Genomic DNA, 11352 nt, shown 5'->3' on the forward strand with positions numbered 1-11352 from the left:
CTAGTACCTAGTGAGGGTTTCAGCAGCTGGACCCCCACCGAACACCACTTCTGACATGTCACTATGTCAGCCGTCTCAAAGTACACTTGAAAAGAGAATCTATTCAATATTTTCTTGAAAAACACTGTGCTTAGTTACAGGGTGAAAATATAGCTGTGAATTTTAAGGGACTAATCTCTTAAAAAAAAAAAAAAAAAATTCTAAAATTTCTTAATTCCATTAGGACAAAGACCGGAACTCAACTGGACAGACTGTAGGAAAGACTCCTTTGTCATGACACAGATTTGTCCTTGAGTGATTATCTGGAGAGATTACCCAATGGAACCACTGTTTGTAAGTATATTTCACTGGTTAAGTTTTGGGACCTGCAGATGCAAAGAGAACACTGTAAGGTTGGGTTCCCACAGGATTCTTAGTCGGTCAGTATTTGGAATAGGTTCAGAACACAAGAAAAAGCTGGAAATATTTTTAATCGTGTTTTCTCTGTTGGTTCCACTCCTGGTTTTGGTTAAAAATACAGAACAAAATACTTAAACAATCTTAAAACTATACAGTTATTAATATTGGCCTAAATATCTGTGCGTAAGAGCACAATTTGGAATTCTTCCTTTTTTAAAGGGTTTGTTGCCACATCATTGGCGAAACCATGCCTGTATGCAGTGGCCAATGACAACAAGATGTTGCCACAAACTCATGTGGCCATGGGTCACAGCATGTTTTTTGTTGCAAGCGATCATGATGATCAGGCTCGAGCTCCTGCCTGGAAAGCATTATATAAACAGTTGAAACTTAAAACGTAGATATTTGGTTTAACGCATGTTGGCAAAAACTGAACTGTCCCATTCCTTCTATCAGGTTTACAGACGATGCACCACGCAAACTTACAGATGAGATTTTCACCTGACAGCAAGGAGGTTCTGTGAACATACATGGTGCACATGTTTTCTTTGGCGCAAAACTTGTAAAAATATACTAATATATATATATATATATATATATACTAAAAAACAAAAGTAAAGGTTTCTTCTGAACCTCTGTCATAAAGGGCAAATTCTAACATCAGCAAGACAAATGTGTCCTGAGAAGACACACTTCCATGGACGTCACTTTTTGCTTCTTCTGGCCAATACAACATCATGTATACAAAAAATACAAATGCTGACCTACTAACGGTAATATTGTAACATGGGATGATAAAACTTTTATTTTCAAGTGTAATGCAATTCCTAGTTCTTACATTATGGAGGCTGTAAAGTACAATACCAGGGTGCCTCAAGCTGATGCAAAACGACAACTTCCAGAATGCCCGAACAGCCTTCAGTGGAGGGACTGATATAAAAGTAATGTGTGAAAGTTATTCTTGGAGCTTGTGAGTGTACTAAGAGTCACAGAATTTAGAAGGGATTTTTTAAAATCTCTTTTGCATTCACATGTAGCAATTATTTTGTGTAGTCCCTATCGAGAATAATGTGCTTTATGAATGGCAATGCAATCCAGTGACAGTCTTGTATATTTAGTCTCTGCACAGTGGTTCAAGGTGCATATTGCTGTGTATGGTGTAGGTGCATTTGAAAGCTCAGATCCTGGATCTGAATGAGCAACCGGGACACTTAGACCTATTGATTAACATGGAAAGGAGATTGCTGCTCACTGGGGGAGGACGGTAGTATGGTAGCAGGTGACGGAGGGTGGGGAAGAGCATCCGTAAACTTGTTAGGTGGAATTAGTTTTGATCTGGCTCGTCCTAAGTTTGTGGATAGGGGGATGTTGGTTTAGGGCTAGCACTTCTGCAGGAGAATGTCCGCTACCAGGAAAACAGAGTGCAGGACTGGCCAAGTGGTGCTGGTAGTGGGGAACACACGGGGCAATCTGTCACAAAAACTAGGATCGTCTAATAGTCTTCCTGCAGCTCAATTTTGACATATCGTTTATCTGGTTGATGGATTTATGGGAAGAGCAGGTAGAGGCTCACTGGGGCCAATATGAACAATGAATGAAAAGGAATTATCTGACCATCCTTATAGAGATGAGGCATATGGTGTAATAAAATACTCACTGTCCCCAGTACAGACCTGAATGATCCTTTTTGAACAGTCACCCTGAGATGTTCCTGCTCTTGGTCAGGAGACCTCTCTGGCATTCGTAAGTTAAGTATTGATTATGTTCACATGCATTTGGTGCGGATCTTAATGCAAGGACCTTAAGTGTACTATTTTCTGAAATGCTACCTGTACCACGTATCCCACCAGAGGCGCAGTGGGAGAGAAGTGGCTCAAGAACTAGTGTAATGAGGGCTTCAAGTACTTACAGCATGGCTGTCCGGGCATGCTGGAAGTTGTAGTTTGCAACAGCTGGTGACATCCTGGTTGGGGAAATGCTGACTTAAGTGAAATATGTTGACTTCTTTGTTGGATATAGACTATATGGTAAGAATGAACTGCATTGCAATGGGGAAGGTGTATTAGGAGAAAATGGCTAGATGATTGAAGGATTGTTTATTTCTGTAGTTGCCCTTCCCCCGATCCCTAGTGTAGAGGGCAAGACTGGTTAATTACAAAGTCCCATAATTCTCTCTCTACCCTGGAGGGGATAAGAATAATTAAGAGAGTCTTACCCTGCAGCACATTGGGATACTATATTGGTGCCAGTACTATATTTATATTTTATTCCATATTCCCTAGTAGATTTGTGTGGCTTTATTATTTTGAAAACTTGTGGGGTTCCCCCCCCCAACAAAAAATCAGGGTACATATTGTCACATGTACCCTAACACTATAGTATGTATGTATTTATTTTGTCCGTTTTTATTGACTAGCTCTTGTGTATTTACCCATTACCTTTCCCAGATTCTAGTGTGAACAGTAGTTGAGCAGTATATTGTTTGCATACTAGACCATTTTGACTTTTGTTTGTTGATCTATATAACTGCACCCCTTCATCATCTTGGCTTATTGAGAGCATTGGTGCAGCTGGTTCATTGTATGTGTGCGTTCACACTATGGAATTCCCACGGAATTCCAAGAGCGGGACTCTGCGAGTGGAATTCTGCAGTGTGAACTTAACTTTAGTGTAAATGGGTCTCCGCGAGACCCGTTCACACTGCGGACAACTCCGCCGCTGAAATTGTTCCGCGCAAAGGAAGAACATGTTCATTCTTTGCACGGATTCCGTGAGCACTGCATAGCCGTCAATGGTTGACGGCTCAGTGCCCCGCGACCCTAGTGCCAAAGTATCTTCAACGGCAGCTGCCAGGCAGAATCTCGGCTCACGAAATTCAGCGAGCGGAGATTCCGCAGTGTGAACGCACCCTTAGAATGATTGAATTCCTATAAGGCTAGGTTCACGTATGTCTGGCATCCGGCATAGGTGAACTCCACCTAGATCTCGATGCAACTGCTAAGTTGTCATCACTTGTGTAGCATCTGTTGTTTCTGGACAGCTGAGTTCCCCTGTCTGGTGCTCTCCGGCGTGTCCAACTCTCTGGTGTCAAAATTGAGACACCTGATGATTGTGAACTGTCCCATTCAAATAAAAGGGATTAGTTCTAGCATCAGTTTCCCTCCTGTGCACGCCGGAGGAAAAGTATGCCAGACATATGTAAACCCAGCCTTACTTTGCTTTGTTTAAAAGATGGAAAAATCATCACTTTATTTGTGCTTTGGAGGAATATCCTGGTTCCAAATAAGATATATAATTAAATATTTTTTGTACACCCTTGCAGCACCCATTTTGACCCTTTCCTATTTTTGGTGGTTCAAGTAAAAAAAAAAATAGCTAAACAGAGCTTAGATCCTGGCAGACAGGTACTACCGGGATAAAATTAGCCATACTTTAATTTTGCTGATCATTTTTTGTTAGAAGCTGAAGAGTAAAATTGGTGGTGCTGAGCTTGCAGCAGCACCTCTACCCTTCCCATCTGGAGGGGAAATAAGGCCCTCTACCCTTCCCCAGGAGAGAAAATAAGGAGCAGCTGATGCAGCTCAAAACCACCAGTTTGTCTCTTCGGCTGCTAACTTTTGCCGATTTTTGTGGCTTGTAAAGTTAAACTGGTGGTTCTGAGCTGCAAGTGGCTACAAACCACAACCAGCAAAAAAAAAGTGTGCTTAGTTTTATGAAATCTGCAGTTCTGTTCCTGGTACTGAGCTGACAGATTCCCTTTTAAGCCATTTATTAATTGTACCACCAAGAATGGGCAAGATTGAAAGGGGTGTTGCAAGGGTGTATAAATGTATGAGGGAAAAAATACAATATGGCGGGAATAGAGACATGACTGGATGATGGTGATGACTGGCAACTTACAGGGGAACACTTGTTCAGAGGTGATAGGAGTAGGTGGAGTAATTTTGCCCTTACATAAAATCTAATGACCTTTACTATGAGCAGAAATACATGGTGGCTGGTGTACACTGACTTACTGTCCCCAGAGTTCTGGTTTGACTCCCATATCTGTAGTAGCAGTCTGTGCTAAAGACAAAATGCAATAACTCTTCATGGATGTTCACAACTACTCTTTATTATACATCTTATGCTAATTGTTTCTGTTATGCTATTGTTAAAGCTGTATATGGTTTTTCGTAATAAAATTAGTATGAAAAAAATACATGGAGTCTTACAGTATTTTGTTCTACCCTCCAATAGCAAATGTATAAAAAGTAAACCAGTATCCACAGAAAACCTGGTGTGTGGAGTTTTTTTTTCCCCCCTATTTTTACTTGCGTGAAAAATGTCATTCTAAAAATCTAAACTCGAAAAAAAGCTATTACTTCTGAAATGGAAAAAGAGTTTCCACAAGAACTGTAGCCTCAGGGCTCATTCACATGAGTAAATTTACTTTCAAACTTGCATCGAGTTTGAAAGGGGACGATCTGTCTGGGAAACTTTCAGCTGTGGAATAAAGTCAAAGAAAAAATTGTAGCCAGCTCACTCCCCATAGAGCAGTCACTGGGCACTCGTAGTTGTTTTTAAAGAGGCACTGTCATTGTTAAAAACTTTTCATATATTGCAGGACTCTTTATAATATGACATTTCACAATATACACCTGTTAAAAAAATATTTCATTTTCACCTGAAATTCAAGCTCAAAATAGCCACCACTAGGGGTCGCCTGTCTTTTAGCCAGACAGACTAGTCTAGATTTTACAGCATACTGGATACCGGCCGTAAAGCATACTGGTATCCAGTATGGGAGATTTCTATTGTGTATGCAAAACTACAGATAAAGGATGTGTGGACATGCTGGGAGCTGTAGTTTTAAAACAGCTGGAGGCAACACTGCTCTAACACAGTTATTTACAAACATTGCAGCTTCAGTTGTTACTAAACTACAAATCCCAGCATGCTGAAATAGTCAAAGCTTTCCCGGACTCCTGAATGACAAAGAAGTTGATCAGACATTCAGGAGTCTGTGAAAGATGAATGACACACATAGTGACAGCTATGCTGATTAGCATCCAGTTTTACTAGGAGAAGATAAAACAGATAGAACATGTATTCATAAAAATGCTGTACTTTCATCTAAAAAAATCCTTGCACTAATTTTATAAAGATCTATTCTTATATTTATACATTTTATCCTGTTATGAATTCACCATAATGTCTTCTGATTACTGCAGGCAAGCTCCAAGTATCTTCCTCTGACACATGACACAGCATAAAACCAGAGAGAAAAGGGTTACAGAGTAGAGAGTACTGATTGGCTGACTGCACAGGCTTGCTCCTGTGAGGGGGACAGACTGACACGCCCCCTCCAGCCTGCACAATGAAAAAGTAACTCACCAGCAGATAAATGCTTATATCTCTGGATATATAGGTCAGAGACACGTAACAATTATATGCACATGATCAGGATTGGGTCCCGAGTAACATATCACTTTTTTTGCTTTTTTTTGCACTATGACAGGTACGCTTTAAGAAGCCAGGATGATGCCTAGCCGTTCCCTCGGTGCAGGTAATAATAAAGAGAAGGGTATCTAGCTCCCAAAGAAAAAAATAGGAGAATTAAAAGTCCAAAATGTATTAATCCATGTTAAAAGCATTCAAAGAGAAAATACCCAGTGAAGGTAAAACCCCTATCCTGACACATTTCAGACCAATGGGTCCTTAGTCATGGCACAGGAGGAAAATGTTGGCTGACCTTATACTTTCTGTGTGATAACACATGGCTCAGGTAAAACCCCAGTCTCCACCTGGAAGCTGGTGTCTGTCATCACTTCCTGGGAGGGGTTCCAAAAATCCCAAAGGAGATTAACCCATTCTTGTAGGAAAAATGTTATTAGGATTTACCATAGAGTTTTGCATATAAGCAAAAAACCACAAGGTAAAAGAGAAAATTAAATCTTATGTCCAGAAAGCTATCTTTTAAGTGACCCAAAAGGATCTTTTGAAGAAATAACAATAAAAAAATAAACATATGTAAATAACCAAAAAACACAAAATCCTAAATATATATATATATATATATATATATACAAAACCAAAAATATTCAATAAAAGACAGATCATTGCGGAAAAATAACCCTTGCGGGTAATGTGAATCCAACTTCAATATCCAGGGTGAAATGTTGTTAAAATAGGTAAGAAAACCTTCCGCTTTCTGTCTGCCACTGGATCACACTAGGAGGTCATCCATATATCTGCCATACCATTTTATATCGGATGAGAACGGATTAATGGCAGAATACAGATGACCCTCCTCCCAGGAAGCCATGAATAAATTAGCCAATGTTGGAAAGAACTTTGCGCCCATAGGGCAACCTGACACCTGGATATAGAAATCCTCGTCAAAACGAAAGTAATTATGTTTAAAGGGGTTCTCCGGTGCTTACACATCTTTTCCCCTATCCAAAGGATAGGGGATAAGATGCCTGATCGCGGGGGTCCAATCGCTGGGGACCCCCGGGATCATGCACGCGGCACCCCGTTTGTAATCAGTCCCCTGAGTGTGTTCGCTCCGGGACTGATAACCGGCGACCACAGGGCGGGCGGCATGTGACATCACGCCTCCGCCCCTGTGTGTCGTCACGCCTCCACCCCTCAATGCAAGCCTACGGAAGGGGGCGGGATAGGCAACAGGCATCTTATCCCCTATCCTTTGGATAGGGGAAAAGATGTGTAAGCACCGGAGAACCCCTTTAAGCAAAAAACGTAAAACTTCCAAAATATACTGACACAAGATTTCATCATATAGACTGGGTTTCTGTGTGTGGTATGCAAGAATACATAGATACTACATCACAAGTTGTCATGCATCTTTTTCTCCCCATGTCATAGCTTCCACAGTACCCGGCAGGGATTTTGTGTCCTTAATATAACCCTATGTACAGACAGCAAGTAAAACATCTATTTCGGCACCCAGTCTCTCCAACACTGCCGCTATGCCTGCGACAATAGGTCGCGATTCCTGCTGCTGCTTTGTGATGACATCCAGGCTATAACCCTCCATGAGTAGTGTATCCAATTTACTTTCTATATCCCCTACTGGATCACTGACTATTCTATGCTGAGGAAAATCTGCCGCACACCCAATTGAAGTATAAAAAAAAAAAAAAAAAAAAACAATATGGAGAAGAAAAAGCGCTGGACACACAGACTCCGGTCAAACGGTTTATTACAGGTGGAAATGCTTGCCAACAATTGTTTCTCTACTCGCAGGTAACTTTTTCACAGCCTCCTGAGGTTGTGAAAAAGCTACCTGCGATAGTGAAACAATTGTTGCCCAGCATTTCCACCTGAAATAAACCGTTTGACCGGAGTCCATGTGCCCAGCGCTTTTTCTTCTCCATATTGCTTGTTGAAGTCTGTCCTTTACCTGGCTGAGAGCACCGGAGGTCAGTGCCGAAGACGCCCGGAGGTTCGGTGTGTGCTGTCATACCTCTGTGGGATAATCATAAAGAGATTCTTTGTGGGGGGGGGGGGGGGAATCTGCGGTAAACTTTCAACAGCGGAGAGCCCACACTCTTCCAAACTTGCAGCAGAAAACGCGCTGCTAGTTTGTGTATGTGCTTGTGTCAACGAGACCAATTGGTGATTTTACACTAGCATTTCTGTTCTGATCAGGAGACTAAAACTACATGAACTGATCCAATTGACTTTAATAGGCCATTATTATCCATTCATCTGTTTGCATCAGTTTAATTTGTCGTTAGGTGTGTGTGTTTTTTTTTTTGTAGAACCACTTTTCTTTGTACTGAATACTCTACTGAACAGACAGTTATTATAGTCACACTTTCCAAGGTCGCCAAATGGGCACATTATTCTGTAAGATCTGGTGGCTAGTACAAATTCTAAAATCGCCCCATAATAAACAACCTAGAGCTGGGCGGTATGACCAAATATGTGTATCACGGTATTTTTTTAACTTATGGCGGTCCCACGGTATATAACGGTATTTCTTTCACCACCATACCCCCCCCCCAAAAAAAAAAAATCATGTGACCCGCCAGCGCTGTTTTGCTCCCCCCCCCCCACAATCATGTGACCCGCGAGCACTGTTCTGCTCCCCCCCCCCCCAAATCATGTTACCCGCCAGCACTGTTCTGCTCCCCCCAAATAATTATCAGCCCAGCAGGGTACTACTCACATATGTCACCCGCAAGCACTGCCCTCCTCCTCTTTGTTGGGGGCCGCCGGGCGCTGCAACTCTATACTGTATGCCAGTGGTCTCCAACCTGCGGACCTCCAGCAGTTGCAAAACTACAACTCCCAGCATGCCCGGACAGCCGTTGGCTGTCCGGGCATGCTGGGAGTTGTAGTTTTGCAACAGCTGGAGGTCCGCAGGTTGGAGACCACTGCTGTACACTGTATACCTATGCCCGGGCTGCAAAAGTTAAAGAAAATAAACTTTAACTTACCTACGTCGGCCTTACGCTGGGGACGGGAACGTCTGAGAGCCGCCAGCCTATCACCGGCCGGAGCGATGTTCCGCCCCGGCCAGTGATAGGCTGAGCCCACTGTCATGTAAGAAGCCGGCTTCTTACATGACAGTGGGCTCAGCCTGTCACTGGCTGGGGCGGGACATCTCTCCGCCCGGTGATAGGCTGACGGCTGTCTAACATTCCTGTCCCAAGGAACAGCGTGTGGCCGACGTAAGTTTATTTTCTTCATCTTTTGCAGCCCGGGCATAGGGATACAGCGTACAGCAGTGGTCTCAAAGCTGCGAACCTCCAGCTGTTGCAAAACTACAACTCCCAGCATGCCCGGCCGTTGGCTGTCCGGGCATGCTGGGAGTTGTAGTTTTGCAACAGCTGGAGGTCCACAGGTTGGAGACCACTGGCGTACAGTATAGAGTTCCATCACCAGCGGCCCCCAACAAAGAGGAGGAGGGCAGTGCTTGCGGGTGACATATGTTAGTAGTACCCGCTGGGCTGATAATTGGGGGTGGGGAAGCAGAACAGCGGTGGCAGGTCACATAGGATTAGTTCCCCGATGTGGGGACAGCGCAGCGCTGATAATTCATTCCCAAGGGGGAGGGGCCCAACCGGTATTGCGGTATGGGAAAAATTAATATCATGCAGCCCAAAAATTTTGGTATTCGGTATGAACCGGTATATCGCCCAGCCCTAAAACAACCTCATTGTTATTTTCTGCCTCATCTATTTGTGCCCCTCAAGACGCTTAATGCAAGTCTATGGGAGGGGGCATGATGGGGCGGGCCGTGACCTCACGAGGGGCGAGGCCGTGACGTCACGATGCTCCAGCCCCTGCCCTTCATTACGCACAGAGCGAGTTTGCTCTGTGCAGTAATGACAGAGGGGTGCTGCAGCTGAGATCCTTTGGATAGGGGATAAGATGCCTAGGGGAGGAGTACCCCTTTAAGGCACCAGGGCATACCTGTACGCCCTGGAACTTTAAGTAGCTTTAAAACGAGCGCAGGAGCTGTGCTTGCTTCATTATGGGGTGTGTCTGCTGCTGTTAGTAAAAGACACTCTGTGGTAGCTCAGGAGTTTATGGGACCCCTGCAAAGAAGGTTGCCTTATCTACTGCCGATCACCTATGCAACCTGGCATAGCATTGTACAGTGAATGCAATCTAATGGTTGCATATAAGTCCCCTATTATGGGGACTTAACCCCTTAAAGACCCAGCCATTTTACACCTTAGGACCAGAGCGTTTTTTGAACATCTGACCACTGTCACTTTAAACATTAATAACTCTGGAATGCTTTTACATATCATTCTGATTCCGAGATTGTTTTTCGTGACATATTCTACTTTAACATAGTGGTAATTTTTTGTGGTATATTGCATCCTTTCTTGGTGAAAAATTCCAAAATTTGATGAAAAAATTGAAAATTTTGCATTTTTCTAACTTTGAAGCTCTCTGCTTGTAAGAAAAATGGATATTCCAAATAAATTTTATTTTTATTCACAAATACAATATGTCTACTTTATGATTGCATCATAAAATTGACATGTTTTTTCTTTTGGAAGACATCAGAGGGCTTCAAAGTTTAGCAACAATTTTCAAATTTTTCACAAAATTTTCAAACTCACTATTTTTCAGTGACCAGTTCAGTTTTGAAGTGGATTTGAGGGGCCTTCATATTAGAAATACCCCACAAATTACCCCATTATAAAAACTGCACCCTCCAAAGTATTCAAAATGACATTCAGTAAGTGTTTTAACCCTTTAGGTGTTTCACAGGAATAGCAGCAAAGTGAAGGAGAAAATTCAAAATCTTCATTTTTTACACTCGCATGTTCTTGTAGACCCAATTTTTGAATTTTTGCAAGGGGTAAAAAGGAGAAAATTTCTACTGGTATTTGAAACCCAATTTCTCTCGAGTAAGGACATACCTCATATGTCTATGTTAATTGTTCCGCGGGCGCAGTAGAGGGCTCAGAAGGGAAGGAGCGACAAATGGTTTTTGGGGGGCATGTCACCTTTAGGAAGCCCCTATGGTGCCAGAACAGCAACAAAAAAAAACACATGGCTTACCATTTTGGAAACTGGACCCCTTGGGGAACATAACAAGGGGTAAAGTAAACCTTAATACCCCACAGGTGATTCACGACTTTTGCATATGTAACAAAAATAAAAAATATTTTTACCTAAAGTGCTTGGTTTCCCAAAAATTTTACATTTTTAAAAAGGGTAATAGCAGAAAATAACTCTGAAAATTTGAAGCCCAATTTCTCCCGATTCAGAAAACACCCCATATATGGGGGAGAAAAGTGCTCTGCTGGTGCACTACAGGTCTCAGAAGAGAAGGAGTCACATTTGGCTTTTTGAAAGCAAATTTTGCTCTGGGGGCATGCCACATTTAGGAAGCCCCTATGGTGCCAGAGTACGGCAATACCCCATATGTGACCCTAAACTGTGACCTTGAAATACAACAGGGCTCCAAAGTGAAAG

At 42.6% G+C, this 11352-nt stretch overlaps 1 protein-coding gene across 7 annotated transcripts in view; it reads left to right on the top strand.

The window, feature by feature from the left end:
• Positions 1 to 2730, top strand: part of LOC130275534 (DNA-directed RNA polymerase II subunit RPB1-like) — a 119167-nt gene extending 116437 nt beyond the window's left edge. For all 7 annotated transcript variants that reach the window (XR_008844822.1, XR_008844823.1, XR_008844818.1 and 4 more), the window contains 2 exons: positions 224 to 333; positions 856 to 2730. The gene's annotated coding sequence lies outside the window, so the exon portion shown is untranslated. The remainder of the gene's footprint in view (positions 1 to 223; positions 334 to 855) is intronic.
• The last annotated feature ends 8622 nt before the right edge of the window (positions 2731 to 11352 follow it).

The sequence above is a fragment of the Hyla sarda genome, chromosome 6 (assembly GCF_029499605.1).
Source record: "Hyla sarda isolate aHylSar1 chromosome 6, aHylSar1.hap1, whole genome shotgun sequence".
In the NCBI taxonomy this organism is placed as follows: Eukaryota; Metazoa; Chordata; class Amphibia; order Anura; family Hylidae; genus Hyla; species Hyla sarda.